Source organism: Nymphalis io, chromosome 30 (genome assembly GCF_905147045.1).
Source record: "Nymphalis io chromosome 30, ilAglIoxx1.1, whole genome shotgun sequence".
NCBI classification, from domain to species: domain Eukaryota; kingdom Metazoa; phylum Arthropoda; class Insecta; order Lepidoptera; family Nymphalidae; genus Nymphalis; species Nymphalis io.
This window is the reverse complement of record NC_065917.1, coordinates 6,990,055-7,002,983: the sequence shown is the minus strand read 5'-3', so window position 1 is coordinate 7,002,983 and position 12,929 is coordinate 6,990,055. Positions and strand designations below refer to the sequence as shown.

Below are 12,929 nucleotides of genomic sequence, written 5' to 3'. Positions count from 1 at the left end.
TCTGACATCTTCAACATCAATCATTAAATTTCAACCAATTTGCACAAAACCGTAACGAATTCTACACCAAAACCTTCGTCATGAATCAATCCGTCCACTGGTGAAAACCGAATGAAAATCCATTCGGTAGTTTTCGAGTTTATCGCGTACAAACAGACAGAGAGAGAAACGCGATGGGAGACTACTTTATAATATATAGTTATAACATTAATTACATTTTACTAGTACTTATTAGGTAAAAATCCTATATTCAATCTTGAAATTCAAGCTTGCTTAATACCAAGTTCCATCGAAATCAGTTCACTGGTTTAGCAGTTACAGCGCAACATACAAACAGAGTTACTTTCGCATTTATAACATTCGTATGGATATGATAATTGTTTTTGGGTCGCCTGTTCTTTTTCCTATTAAGGCACGTGTCCCAAACGAAAAGGTATATATGCGACGTCGTAATTACGACCAATTAGCCACCCGCGGGCTGACTGTCGACCACACTCGTACGAAGTGGACTTGTATTCATTATGACACATACATATTTCTAACCAGAACGATCTGTACTAACTGTTATGTACTGTTATTTTTGCTTCGCTTAAAAGTAAATAAGATTGTATTTTATCTTTCAAACATAATACTATAAATATTTAAATGGTAAATGAAATACAAAATACCAGTTTTAGCCCGCGTGTTATAATATGGAGGGGGTATAAGAATGACTTATGTCCAAGCTTGCTTCATACCAAATGTCATCAAAATCGGCCACAGTGTTTTAGTCGTGAAAGCATTACAAACAGACAAAGTTACTGCTACTCTTATTTTTGCGGTCGAACGCGTAAAGGAATTGACAAACACAACACATATTAAAAAAAAACACAACGAACTCCGAGTAACTTAAAATCGGAACTAACAAATACAAAAAAGTCACATATATATAAGAAAAAAATCGTAAAAATCCCTGCCAATCGACCGTGTGTCCCGAACTCCGAAACCGTTCGTTCTTTAGAAAATTCTAGACGTCAAACTGTGACGTCACGAGGGTTACTCGAATGCGGAATCCTAAAACAACTCGAAAGCTTTGCTTTCATCGCTCCAACCGCACACATGTAGTGCTTTTCAAAGCTTCACAAAACGTTTAACGAACACCAAACATACATATATTAATGCAGGTAAACGAAGCTTAAGTTATAAGCGAGAGCGGTTTCTTACGCGGATCCTTTTCATCCAGGTCTATTATCAAAATCAAAATATTTTTTATTCAAATATACTTTTAGAAATACTTATGAATCGTCAAGCGCTACCGGTTCGGAATGTGGATTCTACCGAGAAGAACCGGCAAGAAACTCATTAAATACTCTTTTTTTTACAAAAATACTAATTTGTATCAATTAAATACACTTAGTAGAAGGTTTGGAGCTTATTCCACCACGCTGCACCAGTGCGGGTTGGTGGAATACACATGTGGAAGAATTTCAGTGAAATTAGACTCATGCAGGTTTCCTCACGATGTTTTCTCTCACCGTAAAGCACGAGATGAATTATAATCACAAATTAAGCACATGAAAATTCAGTGGTGCTTGCTCGGATTTGAACCCACGATCATCGTTTAAGATTCACGCGTTCTTACCACTGGACCATCTCGGCTTAAGCTCCAAAACTTCTCCTCGAAAAAGGAAGAGGAGTCGTTTAGCCCAGCAGTGGGACATTCACAGGCTGTTACGCTACACACACTTAGTAGGAACTAAGCACGAGCTCCAGCGATCATTCAATCCACGCATTTTTGTCAGACATATATTCATTATACTGGGACTATTTTTTAAGACCACCGAATTCGATGCTCTAGGTTTAAGCCTCGAGTAAGCAGAGACTGAGAGAGAAAAATACCGGAATTTTTCCGTCTAGATATTCTGAAAAAAAAAGGCGAACCTGTATTCATATCCTCATTCCCAATTTTACCCACGGTCTTTAACTCATATGCAGAACCCAAAACATCGATTATTGTTTTTAATCTTTCAAAAATGACTTCCATACAAACTTCCATCCTCTTAGGTGATGATGAGGTTTCAGAAAAGCTACAAGTCTTTAACTCTTTAACATAAGTGTAAATACCGATTTTCGTATTTCTAACATGACAAATGACAATTTTCCATAAGGAATTTCATTGCCAAATTCTATTAAACCCAGTTTAAGCTGTGCGAGATATGACAGGCAGTCATTTTCAAATTATATTTAGTAGATACCTTCGAAAGGGCGATTTGGTTCAAATTTTGTATTTAGATAAGTTTATCTATATAGCTGTTTTTTCTGGCAAAAACGCAATTAAAAAAAAGAACAAATTAATTATTAGAGCCGAGTGAAGGTCGCACTCTCGCACTGTTTATAAAATAAAATCCACCGTTCGAGAACGTGAGAACTTCATTTTCGTATCTGTAAAAAAAAAATGACCCTAATTAGTGGCAAACAAATGCTTCGAAATTTAAATTAATGGATAAACAGACAAACAAATATACCATTCACAATAAAAGATAAACCATCTTTTATTTATTTTAGGAGATAAGCCGAGAAAAAACCCAATGGTAAGTGATCAACGTCATGAACATGACGTCATATGAAAATTTCACACCAATAATAAGTAGCTTTTGCGTAATACTGGAGAAAAAAAAAACACAAAAGTATTTACGATACTTGTATAGTTTTTTATCGAGCCTATTAGTCTTATTTACCAATGATTTATTTACCATGATACCAATGATTAATAGGCCAAGTTAATAATAACTGTGGAATCTTATTATAGAAACGAATATACCTCGGGAAGGTTATTGTAGTGTTATATTTTTTTATGAAATAGGTAGGCATACGAGCAAACGGGTCACCTGCTACTAAGCAGTCACCACTGCTCATAGACACTGGCGACGTAAGAAATGTTAACTATTCCTTGCATCACCACCAACCTTGAGAACGAAGAGTTATTTTCCTTGTGCTTGAAGTTACACTAACTCGCATTCCAACCGGAACACAACAATACTAAATATAACTGTTTGGCGGTAAAATAAGTAGCCGTTTATCAGCTAATAAAAAAAAAATACCTTCCGCGTGAAATATCCTCAACTTTAGAAGCGTAAAAACTAATGCCAGAAACACAGTTCATAGCTCTGTTAAGGACCACACTACACAACTGCATGCAGTAGCTTTGATCCAAGTTATAAGAGGTAGCGTTATTTTTATTTATTATTCATCATCATCCGCAATGTTACATCGTCAATGCATCACCAGCCTTGTCGACTAAAATTTGACACCCCTTTTATTTTTAGTTACACTGGCTCACTCACACTTCAAACGGGAACACAAAAATACTGTTTGGTGGTAGAATATGTAATTAGTGGATGATACCTACCCTAACGGGACTGCACCAAGCCCACTTGAATACGAAAAAAAGGATTTCTCACTTTAGTTTACACTGGTCCAAATTCCAAAATCTTTTTTTGAACGCTGGAAAAGCGCATTACGCTTATCCCCCACGGGCAGTGGGGTGTATGTGGGGCTCGCCGATGTCCAAGCGTCGAGTGCGCCCCGAACATCGGAATACCCACTAAAAAACCAGCGGTACCCTTTCCGTCTTAACGTGGAGCGCCACGGGATCGCTTTCGCGTGCTACCGCGAGTCCAAATTCTATCCTGTCTCGACCTCGCAGTAAAAACAATGCGTCGAAATAATTCCAAAGTTTTGAACTTAGCCCACACAATGCGCACACGAGTCAAACAGTCGACCCAGGCAGAATTCGCAGATTCATCTAGCCTACATAATTGAGACCCGGGGATTAGTGCCAAGTTGTTCTAAAATGCACATTTATAGCTTTTATTTGGCAAATACTTGGTCGTTCTCTTGACCTATATACCGCCATGTACAAGATATAAGCTTATATGTTCGGCTTACGGAAGTACTCATAATCGCATTAGGTAAAAACAGTCTATGTCCGTCCTTGAAGGTTCAATCTTGCTTCATTTAATCAAAATTTCTTCAGTGGTTTAGCCGTGAAAGCGTATTTATTTATTTTGGAGTCTTTTATATATATGGTTAAATACGAACACATACAGTTTGAGATAGTGTTGGCAGTTACAAGGTGTCGAGGATTTCGACCAGCCCCTCGATGTACTTGGCTTACTGTGTAGAATTGGACCACCCTTTAATTAATTAATTTGTGATTATAATTCATCTCGTGCTTGACGGTGAAGGAAAACATCGTGAGGAAACCTGCATGTGTCTAATTTCATTGAAATTATGCCACATGTGTATTCTACCAACCCGCATTGGAGCAGCGTGGTGGAATAAGCTCCAAACCTTCTCCTCAAAAGGGAGAGGAGGCCTTAGCCCAGCAGTGGGACATTAACAGGCTGTTACTGTTATATATATGAAGTACTAGCTGTGCTCGCGTTTTCGCCTGCGTATAACTTAAAAAAATCACTAAAAGCAGACATAGTATTTCAATATATAAAATATTTTGTTTAGTTTAATTGATGGTTCGCTCCTATTGGTTAAAGCGGGATGTTATATTGCCTATAGCTTTCCTCGATAAATGGGCTACCTAACACTACAATATTTTTTTAATTTCCTGATATTAGCTCCTTCGACCAAACAAACTCTTCAGCTTCATAATATTAGTATAGTTTTGACTGCCTCGTTGTCCTACATACAGGATTACAGGGTAATATGTCACGATCCTTTTAAAGGGTTATAGTTCAGGACAATAACTATCAAATGACCCCCAAAATGCTTATGCAAAAGTGTATCGTTTTCGAGTTATTAATTTTTTAATATTTTTTTTATTTAAAGGATGTTTAAGATTCTAAAATTCAATAAAAAAAAAATCAACGTATTTTCCCTATTTTTTTTTGTATTTCTTGCTAGGGTACATCCTAGTTAATAATAACCAGTTATAAAACAAAAACAATCTTCAAGCATTTTTAAATTACAGATCCAAAACTGTACAACTTTTCGATTTTTAATTTTGATTCTTTAAGCTACTCGTAATTTTTTTGTAAAAATCACTATGGCTCTTATCGTGCGGATCATTTTAAATACATCTGCGTTTCCTTAGCTATCCATCGGTACATAAAAAGTACAGTAACAATCATAAACTCAGGAGAAAATTAGATAACAAAGAAACCAGGTAGGAAATTCTAAGAAATGCTATTGTTAAGAAATTAAATCTGGATCAAAGACAAAAGGACCTCAATGCAAAGTAGTTAAAGATTATTTTTAATAGGGGTAATAGGTAAAAAAGGAGAGATAAATCAGAGCTGTTTGTGGAATACTATTATCAATTCCTTTGAATTTATGTATAAAGCAGACTCGGAGGTCTTGGATTCAAATCCCAGGTCGGGCCAAAAAAAGTTAATGGGTTTTTCCATCGAAAATTCTCAGTAGCAGCCCGGAGTTTAGAAGTTGGAAGTGTGTACACTGTCGTGCCTCGAAAAGAACGTGAAGCCGATGGTCCTGCGCCTAAACTCTTTCCGGTCATATCGGATTGCCACCCCATTGGATTATGAGAATTCGGGAATAGAAACTGCACCTGTATTTGCGAATACACTTGTGTCCACACACAACACACACACTTGTGAACACATATGTCCTGCGCAGTTGGCTAATATCTCTTGAGATTGGTCGCCGTCGCCGAAATCGGTCTGGAGGATATTATTATTATAAATTTCAAGATATTTCATTAGACGGTTTAGTAGTTAAGACTTGAAAGAGTAACAAACAAAATCAAACAAACATTAATGGCGGACAGCTCCAACACTTAATTGAATCTTCAGTGCCCTTGATAGTCTCGACCTCAACGGGTCTAGTTATTAGTATTTGTTTGAGCGTATATGGGTCGGAAATTGCGTTAAACGCTGAACTAAAGGATACTTAATTGCAAATATATTAGTCGATGATCGTGGGTTCAAACCCGGGCAAGCACCACTGAATTTTCATGTGCTTAATTTGTGATTATAATTCATCTCGTGCTTTACGGTGAAGGAAAACATCGTGAGGAAACCTGCATGTGTCTAATTTCACTGAAATTCTGCCACATGTGAATTCTACCAACCCGCATTGGAGCAGCGTGGTGGAATAAGCTCCAAACCTTCTCCTCAAAAAGAGGAGAGGAGGCCTTTAGCCCAGCAGTGGGACATTCACAGGCTGTTACGGTTACGGTAAATATATATGGGCGAGACTGTGGCGCCGTCATCGATTCAGACTATTGAATTTGAGACGAGAGTGATAGCTGACTTTTTGTTGTTATGTCACTCTGGCGTAACGTCAAACGGTCATCCATCTTGGGTTTGACGTCATCGAAGGATCGCCGTTAATTTAATTAACGTTTGAATTACAACATACTAGCTGACCCGTGCCAACTTCGTTGGGCGGTAATCATTTTTACTTGTGATCGATTGGCTGAACGCTTCGATTTTTCTTCGACTTACTTTGAAAATCCACCACCACGAAAGACTTTTCATTTATCGGGTTAATATAGCCTATGACACTCACAACTGATGTGGCTTTCTATCGGTAAAATAATTTTCAAAATCGGTTCAGTAGATCCAGGGATTACCACCCCTACAACCTCACAAACTTTAACTCTTTATAATATTGGTATAGATGATGGGTTTACCTATTGTCTTTATTTACATAATGTGGTATCCATAATGAAACGCCGATTTGTATATAAATAGGCACAGGCAAAACGGTTTAGTGACTTTTTTTCCTCTGTGAATTGACGAATTTTAAGTATTACCATTTAAAAAAATAAAATGTACACTTTGTTGCTATGTATCATTATAATAAAAGGATAAATATATTTATTTAATTAACTGTTATATATGTATATATAAATTTATAATAATTATTAATTGCAATATTTCATATCTACCGCGTCCGCCACATATTTATTTATAGTACGAAGGCAGATAGGCAAAACAGCTACATGAAATCACTCTGTTTTTTTTATTGAACAATTCAAGCTCGTCTGGATAGGTATCACCTACTCTTTAGATATTCTACCGCAAAGCAGCAGTACTTGGTATTGTTGTCTTCCAGTTTGAAGGATGAGCCAGTGTAATTAAAGGCACAAGGGACATAACATCTTAGTTCCCAAGGTTGGTGGCAAAATGGCGATGTAAGCGATGGTTAACATTTCTTACAATGCCAATGTCTACGGGCATTGGTGACCACTTACCATCAGGTGTGTTGGGTGACATGTGGATCCTGGTAAAGACGTTTCTTTACGTGCATTCCAGGCATAGGATACATACTCTAACTTCCGGGCTCCGGGCTAATACTAAGAATTTTTCGACAGAAAATCCCAATCACTTATCAGCGACTCGACCTGGAGCTTGGTATATTTTTGGCGTATTCCATCAATACGCGACTTTGAAATTTAATATGACGATACACCGTGTGCTGTAACCGAAGTGGCTCACTGACCCTACTTATTCGAATACGGTAGTTTCACTGTGCTATCGAAAAGTTCTAAAACTGTATTTACGTAATGTTGCATCGTGGACCTTGAGACGAACTTCTGGTCGATAGTCCTATTACCTAACTGTACGTAACAAAAATGAAACCTTGCCTGTACTGTGTACATTGAATAATTCTCTTATATAAAGAGCGAGGTTTATGTATAACTAAAGGCCCTACATGAAACTTTTATATTGAAGACCTAACTACACAGATATTATATAAAGAGTAAATAAATAAAGTTACTAAGATCTCTTTGGTATACATATAAACATAGTCTAGCATATACACCAAAATGCCTCCCGATTTCAACGGAGTCCTAAGCCGAGGTCCGGCCTCACAGGAGGCACCCTTACCCCGTCTCTCTTGAGCCCTGTGTGGCTCCCAACATCCGGCTGAGTTAAACTCGCCCATCCCGCCCGGTGACGCTGTAGAGGCCAATAAGGCCAACAGAATTACTCACTTCGAAAAAAAAAAAAAACACCAAAATTATAATGGATAATAGTACACCTTGGGAATGAAACGATCGCCTCCTGGCGAATTTGACAATCAATAAATAAGTGATGCTTCTATGTTGAAAAAAAGATTTTGATTGGGTTAGTTAAGTTTTAGTATAGATAAAATATATAACCTCCTTCACTACGAACCATAGATTTTCTCTAGCTCCGTAACAGGATATTCGAAATAAAAATCTATCCGAAATCGCAAACGAATCCGATAAAAAATAATATTAATTTTGTATTGTACTGTAAAATTGTATTTTTTTTTTATTTTACAATTCATTAATAACCTCGATTAATCCAGAAGAAACTCGAAACTCGCCGCAAAAAACGGTCGTGAAATTTCAGAGTCATATACTACATAGACCATTATAATTATAACATTACAAGAATACACGCAACAAAATAGTGTATAGCATAAAAAAGTATATCACCGTAACTCGGTTGTCAACATTTCACAGATGAGCAATGAAGTGAAATCGTATAGAAACGAACTAAATTTCAAAATATCTTATATCCATAAAGCCTCGCAACGAACGAAATCGCTGACAGTAAAAATAATAATTATTTCGTAGAATACCATCAAGTCTAGAATACCGGCCTCAAACCACAGCTGACGTATAATATTACTAGTCGCTATTTTTTTACACGTCTGTGCCAAGGATTATAACGTGTACAGCCTAACGTTTTCGTATGTTTACATTAAACATTGTATAGTAACCCCTAGGGCAAGTTAATACCACCGTATTAACGATATAAGGGACGGTTAATATTTTTATTAATTCGTACATAAAAGTATTGTCTTATTTCGTACTTTTCATCGAGAAAAATATATATGAATTACCACGATGCGAAATTTAATTATTCCGGTCTAATTTCTAATTTTTTTATTGTAACACTACAAAATCGTCAATTGCAAGCAAACAAAAGCAAATGACGAACAGACAGTTCGGTACAAAAGTAACTGTTCTCTCTTTGCCTATTTATATAGGTTTTTATTAAAACCAAATTGAAGAAAATTCGATGATATGTTAAAAATCGTTTTATGAGGTATGGTTTAAACACACACACACAAGAGAAATTAAAAAAATCATATACTTTAGACAAGTGTTTATAGATAAATAAATATCAATATTTCTTTTAAGAAACAAGCACGCACACTCACACAAACACAGCGCACACAAACATTACAAAATTTTGAGCTTTGTAATTCAAAACGTCTAGTGATTGTTTTACATAAACAATTTATTATGTACAGATACTCATTACAGTTCCACTATATATATATATATAGTGGAATATGTGACCACGTCCCAACAAACAGGTCAGAACCCCACCCTCATCAATTCATTGATGTCAATATACACAATTGAACGCAATACTGTGTATGACTCATTACTTATTAACTTAATTTGAACTTATATGAAACTTGAAAGATTGATGTTGCTAAATGTTTTTATTAACATAGTACTTAGTAAAAGTCTGTCAATATCCCACTGTTGAGCCTCCCATCCCATTAAACAGAGGTATTAGAGATAATTCCACAATACGACTCCAATTTGAGTTGGATTTATGAATGGTCGAGTTTCATCACATACATCTGATTTAGAGTGCAAAATTATTTAATAACACATATTATGTAAGAGTACAATAAATTGCCCTCATTAAAACCTAATCTTCGGTTTAGCTCAAAATGCTAAATAACAATTAAATTAAAATCAAAATATAATTATTTGAGATGACAAAACAGCTTTTAGTCATAACAAACAATTTGAATGAAACGCTTCCGACAATTGTGAAAACCGCATTGTGAAGAACATATCTACAGCAGTCAACCTCTCGCGGCCGTGAAGAATCAATTACATAAAGTGCTTTTGAAACATAAAAGAACACTATATACATATACTATTAACATATATGTAAAATTAATAATATCTTGTGCATTGTATTATGCGATTAACTGTAAAATTAAATCAAAAACTTGATCCTTTATTGAACATGATCTCTAAAAGCTATTCTTTTAATAAGTCTATACTAACGCATACGATGATTTCATGTAATGCCTTATTGAAATAAATTACTAAACCAATATAAATAAATCTAACACCAGATGATGCAGCACATTTCTGTGAAGATTTTGGTATGTAATATTTGTATAAGTGGCTATGCACCAGTTTTATGCGCTTAAAATTTAGACCATTTATGTTTTTTTTTTTTTTGTAGAATGGGAAGGCGGACGAGCATATGGGCCACCTGATGGTAAGTGGTCACCAAACGCCCTTAGACATTGGCATTATAAGAAATGTCAACCATCGCTTATATAGCCAATGCGCCACCTACCTTGGGAACTAAGTTTTTTTGTCCCTTGTGCCTGCAATTACACTGGCTCACTCACCCTTCAAACCGGAACAACGATATCAAGTATTGCTGTTTTTTGGTAGAATATCTGATGAGTGGGTGGTACCTACCCAGACGAGCTTGCATAAAGTTCTAACACCAGTAAATGTGAAAAGTGTGAGTTTTTATCAGCATGTTCAACTTGTTAATAATATATAATAAAATATAATATGTTCTACTTCGAACACAAAAACTATTTTAATAAACCCAGCATTTAATATAACAGTAGCATGCTATTAACGAAAGCTAGTGAGCCGCTGGTAAGAATGATGATAATAAGGGCCCTATTTTTTATTTTCTAATAATTTAATATTATAACACTGTGACTAAAACATTAAAAGCAACTACAAATTTTTAGTCAATATTATCAAAATAAATTTTTACTCATTTATGACCATACCAAATTCAAAGAAATTTTGTATGAAGCAAGCTTGAACCGCAAGAAAGGACATTACGCTACTTTTTATAGCTAACAGTGATAGTGTAAGGACCTACCACTATAAAAAGTACCATACGCGGGCAAAGCCGTGGGCGAAATCTAGTTCTCTGTTTACATATTAATCACCTTGAGTATATCTGGCATAGACCCTACTCATATATAGCCCTCTGGAGTACTTTCGTTCAAATAATATACTTTAACCAAATATAATAAGAGAATCCTATACACTACTATGTTTTTAACTATTTCGACATATTCATAACATTTTTATAGAAAAACCAAATTACATTTTACATTTTGAAAAGTTAGGAATAAAAATTCCAAGTCATTCGTTTCGTTTAGAACGTAAAAAAAAAATCCACGGCGAATTGCTAATTGTAATTATATATTGGTTACAAATAACTGATTGGCCGGTCGATACGTTTTTTTTAATTATTGCCTCCTGGCAAAAGCAGAAGCACCGATCAGCCTTATTGTTAAATAAATTAAAATATAAATAATTTCAGGACAAAAATAGTGTGTCAGTACAAGAATGAACAATTAATGTCATTTAGGTTAAATTATATTGAGATTAACGCGTGAGAAACGTCGATTGAACTTTCACCAATAAAATAAAACCCAATTAATAGATCCTGTTTAAAAAAAAGTAAGAAAGTCGTATAAAAAAGTTGTGGCTCATTTATAAATAAATTTCTTAATTTAATTAATTAAAATGAAACGTAATTTAATTTGCAGAAGAAATGTCGAACTGCGTTTACATTTCATTACAAACCGATTGCAATTAAACTTACTTCTCTAATCACGGAATCAAAAAACAATTCGGTATCCGAAAAAAAAAAATAAACACAGTGACGTCACTAATTCACTCAAGTAGGTCGTTGCAGCAAGGAGTTCGTATATGGAACACGATACGAACTTTTTCACTCACAGATAACACGACACGACACACCAAAGAGGATGAACATTAATATTAGAAAGTTGATTTAATGTACTATACGATGATATCGACAGTTATGTGCGGGTTTATTTATATTTTATATGACGTTTAAGACGGCGACTGCGCTAGACGTCGCGCGCCGCGGAATGCCGAATGGCGCAGTTTCGTAGTGTTGCCAGGTAGTCCTCTCAAACTGCACATTACAAGTTATTTTTTTCACTTTTATTGCTTATTACATTATTTACAACATATTAATTTTTAAAATAATTCTTTTGTACTTTGTAGTAAAGTAGACAAAATTGTTTTTAACAATTTCAAAAATAAAAAAGTGATATTTAAGTAATAATAAATTCTATAAATTTATTTTAAGGATAAAAATCTATAAAAATAAATAAAACAGAAGTGTCCGGCTGTAATTTTAAAATAACTGCCTCCTTGGTACTGCTTTTGGTACTGCGAGGTACCAAAAGCAACCCAGACCACTGATATATAAATATTTAAATAATTTATACACATAATTCAAATAGGCATTACGAATACACAAACTGAATTCCACGCTGGCTGCTAGTTATTTATGTCTATATGAACATTATGCAATCAATTTTATTATATATGTTATATATATTGACATAAACAATAAAACATGAAAAAAAAGAACTATAGTTTGCAGACTTCAAAGCGTTTTATACAGTTCCTGTCAACATCAGACTTAACTTACAGAGGAATGAACACGTGTACTTTTAAAAGTACCGACGAAATAATTATCACGATATTATTGTTTAATTATTAAGATAAAATTGCCCACTAATATTTCGTTAAAAAGCATAATTAAAACAATGTAAAATATAAAAAACTTTAACCGTAAATTGGGTAGCGTTTTTATGATAGCAACATTTATAAATGTCATCTCACCTTGCCGTTATATTCGGAGTGTAACTAAGTTTTTCGAACTCATGGGAAACTCGCCAATTTATAACGGTCATTTGTAACATACATTTGACAAATGTAACTTTATGTCATGTCTTGTTTAATTATGAATGTAATCGATGTTCAAAAACAAGTTCTATTTATAATACTATACATGAATTATTAAAAGTTTTTAAATAATTCCGAACGTTCAGCTTGCTTGCTTACTCGAAGCTTAATTGATAAGGCTTAATGC

General features: G+C 34.9%; 1 protein-coding gene across 4 annotated transcripts in view; it reads right to left on the bottom strand.

The window, feature by feature from the left end:
- The window catches only part of LOC126779931 (uncharacterized), a 32,822-nt gene extending 20,917 nt beyond the window's left edge, over nucleotides 1-11,905 (bottom strand). The window contains exon 1 of one of the 4 annotated variants that reach the window (XM_050504133.1): nucleotides 11,622-11,905. The gene's annotated coding sequence lies outside the window, so the exon portion shown is untranslated. The remainder of the gene's footprint in view (nucleotides 1-11,621) is intronic. The other 3 variants (XM_050504134.1, XM_050504135.1, XM_050504136.1) reach the window with 3 other exon arrangements.
- Between the last annotated feature and the right edge of the window lie 1,024 nt (nucleotides 11,906-12,929).